Here is a 7,768-nt window from a genome sequence, read left to right as displayed (position 1 = left end):
TGAACCTTGCTTAAGCCAACTCATGCGTTCTTGAAAAGGTATCTGCAATCTAAGCTTGTGTACACTAAGCAAATTTTCTACTGTCTCATACTCAAATTTGAGAAAGATTCCATCCCTTCTCTGAGCAGAGGCACCTGACTTTTATTCTTGAGTGGTTCCTACTCTCAGTCTCTGTCAAACAACACTCTGAAAGCCAATAGCTGAAGACACAGGGGGCACAGCATTTAAAGGAGCTTCATAGCAAGACAAACAAGTAAAAGGGAATAATCGCTAGTAACTCAACTGAAAATAATAGGGAGTGGATAAGCTGGAAACCAGGTTCTGTTACTCCCTGAGGATTGACCAGCCCCTGGAAATGTGATTGCATTTACGCAAGTAAAATAAATAATTTTTCTAACTGGGAACTAAGGTACCCAATACATATGGCCCCTGGGACAAAAACCTGGAGTTCACACACACACACACACACACACACACACACACACACACATCCCACGGTATACTTGCAGAAAGTGTAGAAAGGGCAATGTGTACGTTGATATGAAACAAGTCAGTGTAGACTAAATATGTTCCTTCCCTTGGGGAATTCATAAGACTTTCTTTCTCCACATTTAGTAACTTTTTCTTCGCCCCATCTGTCTATCATCCACTGATGCCTCCTTAACCTACCCTATTCCCTCTCAGAATTCCCCAGTCACACAAAGGTTGGCTCCGGGGAGGTCCCAGCACCCCCAAGAGGGTTGATAGGAACAGGCTCTAAAGGGAGGAAATGCTGAGGGAATTTGGGCAGAATTTACCTAACAGGAGAGCCTTTCAAAGCCCCTGGAATACCACTGATTATTCTGGCACTTACATTAAGAGGATTGAGAAGTCAGTCCGTGTCATCTCTGGAAAGATCCTGATTGATAAGCTAAGCCAGTGTTTGAATGCAAGCCCAAGAGTGGGCAGAGACTTGTCAAGTCCTCACGATTGTTAGTAGCAGAGCTGGGATTTGAGCTAGCAGTGGAGCCCAGGATTTCCCACCAGGCTTTACTGCTCTCATCCTGTAGCCTTTCGGTAATTCCTTGGTTCCCATCTTTGCAGCCCTGCAATGGGGTGGTCCCAGCATTCAGGGATTTCCTCTGTTCTTCGTTGCCCCCACTCAGATCCTCCAGGATTATCATTCGAATGTGAGACACAGATAGTCTCCAGATTCAGTACACGGTCAAATCAAAAAGGCCAGGGTCCCATACATAAAGGTTCAACCTCTCAGAAACTGAAGAAATAATTTAAAAATTAAAAGCTTATTGTTTTGATCTGAAGTTATGCATATATGCGTGTATATGTGTATATATGTGTTTATGTATATATATATGCGGATGCACACACATATGTATTATACATATACGTGTGTGTTATATGTGTGTATATGCACGTGTGTGTGTGTGTGTGTGTGTGTGTCCACTTTCTTCTAGTAATTGTTTCACGTCATCTGCTTAACCTGCAGTCAGGGAAAGAAGCTTGGCTCTTGCTCTGGGCGTTGCAAAACATATGTACACTTGGATTTATTTTTAATTATGAGAAGAACAGAAAATAATATTTCTCCCATGCCTCACCCGCTTACTTAAAACTATTAATATTTTGTCATATTTGCTTCTGCTTCTTTTAAAAAAAAATGCAACACCACAGATAAAGCAAAGCCTCACTCCTCCATCCATTTCCTTCCTACCTTCCCCAGAGAAAGCCACTGCCCCAAAGTTTGCCCAGCCCCTTCATTTACATAATTTTATACTTGTTTCCTCATAAGAATATATAGTGCAGTTTTGTGTGGCTTTAAATATATTTTTTTAAATTTTTATTTATTTATGATAGTCACACACAGAGAGAGAGAGAGGCAGAGACACAGGCAGAGGGAGAAGCAGGCTCCGCGCAGGGAGCCCGACGTGGGACTCGATCCCGGGACTCCAGGATCGCGCCCTGGGCCAAAGGCAGGCGCTAAACCGCTGTGCCACCCAGGGTTCCCGGCTTTAAATATTTTAATGAATGAATTTTTAAATAGATAATATCATACTTAATATCACATTTTGTGACTAAATTTTTCATGTAATTTTTTTTGAGATTTATACAGGCTACAGATCTAGCTCACTCTTTTACCTGCTGTATCCCATTTCATTGTTTGAATACACCACATTGCCCATGCTCCTATCGATGAACATTAAGTTTACTTCCCAATTTTGCTGCAACGAGCATATCTTCCTATACAGCTCCCACTCCTTGTTGCCACATTTCTATATAACAGAAATATTCTTTGAAAATTATACCTTGTACCCTAACACTCCTGAGTCATCCTTTGCTAGTGAGGTTAGACCCCTCTGTGGTCGCAGCTCATGAGCTGGAGCTTTGAAATCTAAAAAAGCTCTTTCCATCTTTCCTAGAACTTCTTTGCTCTGAACATCCATTCCACACACAAGGCCTGAGTATCGGTGTGGTGTCAGGCCCTCATGCCAGGTGCTGGTTTATGATCCAGCACGGTAGGCCCCACAGCTCTCTCAGGCTGCTACACACTCAGCTCGGACTGACGTGGGATTTGAAACACACCTTTCCAAAGCATTCTGTGGCTTCCCTGGATCCAGTTCTCTCTCTGGAGAGTAAATGAAAAATACCAGAATGCAAGAAGGATGAGCACAAGCCCAGAAGGAAAATTCTCCAAATGTCTGTATTTCTTGGTGTCCATCCCTGACCTCTTTCTCTTCACACTCCATGCTGTCTCCCTGGATGGCTTAATCAACTTCCCCGGGCTTCAATGGCATCTTCTTGCCAATGACTGCATAATCTATATCTCCAGCTTTAACTGCTCCTAAAATTCAGCCCCATATATTCAGGAGTCAGTGGGCTCTGCCCATTAGTTCTTTCTGTAACCTCACAATAGAAGATTGGCGCTCGCTCCACATCTAGTGTAGTGACTTTCAAGGTTTGTTTTGTTTTGTTTTGTTTTTACTGTGGCTCAAAAGAAGAAATGGTTTACTTTGCAAAGATGTGTACACGCGCTCACACACACACACACACACACACACTCACACACAAAACCCTAGGACAAAGGTTACGTTACATTAAGTAATACTACTTGTGACTAAGAAAAATATTTTTGTTGTGACCACCTGAATTGATTTTTACGATGCTGTCATAAAAATGAGTCACAGCCCACAGTCTGCAAAGTGCTGTTCTAGTGTGACTTTCCCTGCTCCAGAAGTTGGAAGGCTCAAAACATACTTTTCTAATCCCTTGTAGCTTGAGTTCTAGAAGAATTTAGTCCAAGATGGACAAGATTTTAAACTTTTGTCCACCCTGCCAGCGAGCCCAGCTGTGGAGGTGTTTGGTTTTCCTACAGGTGCACTTGCATAGGTACCAGTGTTCAGATACTAGGTTGGTTGGTGGTTGGTAGGTGAGTCTGGGTGTAGGGACAGGAGCATCCACTCTGCTGACATGGTCTGTTGCAGATTCGCAGTGGTTCTAGACCTGATAGCAGTAGCGGCTTCCTGATTATGGTGGTTTCCTGTTTGAAACAGCAGTGTTGTGGCTCTAAAGGGGCAGCTTCCTGACTGCAAGATTATTGAAGAGACAGCAGCTATCCTAGCGGCCCCGTTCTGAGAGGTGGCATTAGAAGTTGCTCCTGACCTCAGTGTCCATCGAAAGATGAATCCTCGGTGTCCATCAAAAGATGAATGGATAAAGAAGCTATGGTCTATGTATACAATGGAATATTCCTCAGCCATTAGAAACGACAAATACCCACCATTTGCTTCGACGTGGATGGAACTGGAGGGTTTTATGCTGAGTGAAATAAGCCAATCGGAAAAGGACAAACATTATATGGTCTCATTCATTTGGGGAATATAAAAATTAGTGAAAGGGAATAAAGGGAAAGGAGAGAAAATGAGTGGGAAATATCAGTGAGGGTGACAAAACATGAGAGACACCTAACTCTGGGAAATGAATAAAAGGTAGCAGAAAGGGAGGTGGATTGGGGGGGTTGGGGTACCTGGGTGATGGGCACTGAGGGGGGCACTTGGTGGGATGAGCACTGGGTGTTATGCTATATGTTGGGAAATTGAACTCCAATTTAAAAAAAATTTAAAAAAAGAAGTTGCTCCTGAAAGTTCAACCTGGATTCTGTTTCCTCAGCCCTCTCAGCGAGTCTGTAAGCCATGTGATACCCTGTGATACTTTCCTTCCTGCTAAACAAGCAAGAGTGACATCTGGTCTCTGCAAATGATCCCTGATGGATGCAATCTCACCATGTAAAACTGACTTCACAAGACTCATCCCAACTTGTCACTATTCCTACATTCTAAATCTCAAGGATCATCTTGAGTCCCTTATGACCCTTCTTTCCTATTTCCCATCCAATCAACATCTAGCCAGTTCATCCGTCGTCTTGTGCCCGCCGGCACCATGTCACCTGCCTTACCCTTGCCACCTCCTGCCTCACATTCTGGCTCCTGTCTTACCCCTTACAAATCCCATCCCTAGATGGCACTATCATTCTGGGTAACCGATAACAATAATGCCCATTTATCAAGCTCTTACACATTCTGCACTTTTCACATTCTCATTCATTTAACCTTCCGAACAGCCCTGGGAGGCAGGCATTATTGTATTCCCCACCTTGCAGACAGTGACATCGAGACTCTGAGACTTTGAGTAGCATGGCCGACATCACACAGCCAGAGGGTGGGAGAGCTGGAATTCACCTGGTGTGTGAACTTCTCTGCTCCAACATTCCACTCTCCAACCACGATGGACCCAGCCTTCCTAAAAATCTAACCTCTCCCCCTCCCCATCAACCTCCCTCTTCCTCTCTCGCTTCATGCCACCTCCCACCTTGTGCTTGATACTCAAATAGCTTTGAACTTCTCTCATTTCCTCAAACCTTCCATGCTCAGCCTTGCCACCTGGTGTTTGCCACCTGGTGTTCTTCCTTCTGCCTGGAATATTCTTTCACTCTCTTTGCCCGCCTAACTCCTATCATTGCTCTGATCTCCTTAGAGAAGTCTTCCGGACTTTTCTAGCCTCAACTAAAACCCTGCTTGTCTTCTCCATTTGTCCCATCCTTTAGTGCATGATGCTCTTCACTCTGGCTCTCTCTATACTTCCTCTCCAGCATCCAAGCTCCTGGAGGGCAGGAATCCTATCATTCTTATTCAGCACTGGGTCCTCACAGTCCAGCACAGCTCCTAGGACATAATAGCTGTTCAGTAACTATTTCTTAAATGAATAATCAGAGAAAATCTCTTTAAACACAGGCCACATTCTGGGTGAAAAGATAACCACATAAGCCACCCAAAAGGGAAAAAAGGACTAAGAATCCTTTCAAAAGTATGGGAATGTGAATTAAAAGCTACCTTTTTTCTTATAAATGTTTTTCAACACTCAGGAGAGTAAGACAGCAGCTATCAAAGAAGGGGCAAATTTCCAGATGCCAGAACTCGTCTGTGGCATCTGAGAATTTGGAGGGGGAAAAAAGAGAAACAAACCCTCGCTTGGTGTGTTGAACCCCTTCTTTGAGCTAGGTGTAGTATATTCGCTATATAATCCATTTCCTTCTTGCCCCTGTGAGACAGCTATATGCTGTTCTAATCATCTCATAGGGGGTATACTCACCCTAGAGTTTATTTTTATTTTTTTAAAAGATTTTGTTTATTTATTCATGAGAGGCAGAGAGAGAGAGAGAGAGAGAGAGAGAGAGAGGGAGAAGCAAGCACCCATGAGAAGCAGGCTCCATGCAGGGTGCAGGGAGCCCGACGTGGGACTTGATCCCGGGACCCCAGGATCACGCTCTGAGCCAAAGGCAGACGCTCAACCACTGAGCCCCCCAGGGATCCCCTCACTCTAGAGTTTAAATCAAATTTTGGCACGCCTAGAATCAAATGAAACATTTTTTAACATCTGTCCCCAGCCCACAGCCCAGACCAATTACATTAGACTCTCTGGGGTTAGAACCCAGGCATCAGGATTATTTTAAGCTCCTAAACCTTAAGTTCAAGAGTCAGTGGTTTAAATCCTCGTTATCCATACTGTGTCCTGAACCAGCAGCCCTGGCACCACCAGAGAGCTTGCTACACATGAAGAATCTCACATCTACCTAGGAGCCTACTGAAACAAAACCTGCATTTTGATAAGATCCACAAGATTGATATTCCTGGATACCTAACAGTTTGAGGGCTGCTGGTTCAGATGATTTTCCCTGGTAAGTGTAGGTTTCTCTGAATCCATTATGCTTCCCTGCGTCCTCCCAGCTGACTTTGGGAAATGGATTCTCCTGCCCTTCTGCTGTTTATGCAAATATGAGGGTCTAGACACTACCAAAAGCATCATTAAGTCACCATGATGATATTCATTTTAATTATCACTGAGTTTTTAAAAATTGCTTTCGGTCCAGTCTTTCCCTTGGGTATTTTGGGCAAGAGCCGGGACAAGACTAACCAATATGTTGAAAGCTTGGAATGTAGTCCAAAGTAGAGGATGTACTTTCCCTAGGGCCAAGGAAGGAGAGAAACCAAGTCTGGGGGTGGCAGATGGGAACGGATGGTTTGGAAACCTGAGTTTGAATCCTAACTCAGGCAGTGATTAACAGGAGGATCTTGATGAGTCACAGACACTCTCTAAATTTCCTCAACTGTAAAATAAGAAGCATAATCCTTTCCAAAGCTGTGGGAAGAACATACAATAAGCTTGAGAAGGATACAAATGTGGGGTCTTTTATTACAGTCAGTACCTGCAAAGGAGTTTCAATGTAGGAGAGGAGCAGGGAAAAGCTCAAGGGCAAATGTGAGAGGAACGATGTTTCCTCCAACTCACTGAAGCCAGCTCCATCTGCATCTGGAAAAACCAGCTATTTGGATGAACAAAGATGATCATGAGGCAAATGCCCAATGAATACTTTCATACTGTAGGGAAAACTACCCTGGAAAAACCTATAAATATTTGAGAAATGAAGTCCTGGGGGTCCCCTCCCTGCAACTGCCCCCATGGCAACAGTATTCACACACTGGAGTATTGGTGTTTGCCAGGTTTTTTGCTTTGTTTTGTTTGTTTCTGTTCCTGTTTTTGTTTTTGTTTTTGTTTTTGTTTTTGCACTTAGAGCTGAGCTCCTAGAAGCAAGGATCCACTCTGAGCCCCAGCACCCAGATCAGAGTCTGGCACAGAGCCGGCGCTCGGGAAATGTGTAGGTTCACTCGCAGCGAGACAGGGAAATACCAGCTGAGGGTATCACCTTAACTAGTTAAGAACATGCTGAATTGGAGTCTGATCCACCTTCACCAACAAAAAGCTCCAAGTGAAAACCAGCTGAAGTATTTCATCATTCCATTCCTACTGCTGGGGGCACAGAGCACATAACTGCTGTGACCTTTCTGAGTTTGCCTTCCGCTCTTGCAACTAGTTTCATTTTAACAGCTGGCCTTGCGCACTCAGCATCAGGCGCAGAAGTAGTCAAGGGAAGAAAGGCCATGACCCATCATGGGATTGACACATTGAGACAAGGGAAAAGCAAGAAAATGCTTAAGGAAGCTTAATTCTTACTGCCAAAATTACTTTCATACACTCAAATACACAGCCCACAGCCGAATCTGACCTTTTCATACTACTCCTTCATCAATTCTGGTGTGTTTACTTAAATAGCTTTATATTACATAAGTATCTATTATTGCTAATCCTGACTGAGGGCTTGTTTACCGAGTTCCAGGCATCATACTGAAGCCTTCAGTACTGTTATCTATTTCATCCTCGA

This window comes from Canis aureus, chromosome 10 (genome assembly GCF_053574225.1).
Source record: "Canis aureus isolate CA01 chromosome 10, VMU_Caureus_v.1.0, whole genome shotgun sequence".
Classification (NCBI taxonomy): Eukaryota; Metazoa; Chordata; class Mammalia; order Carnivora; family Canidae; genus Canis; species Canis aureus.
The sequence above is the reverse complement of the archived record's forward strand: the minus strand, read 5'-3'. Positions refer to the sequence as shown.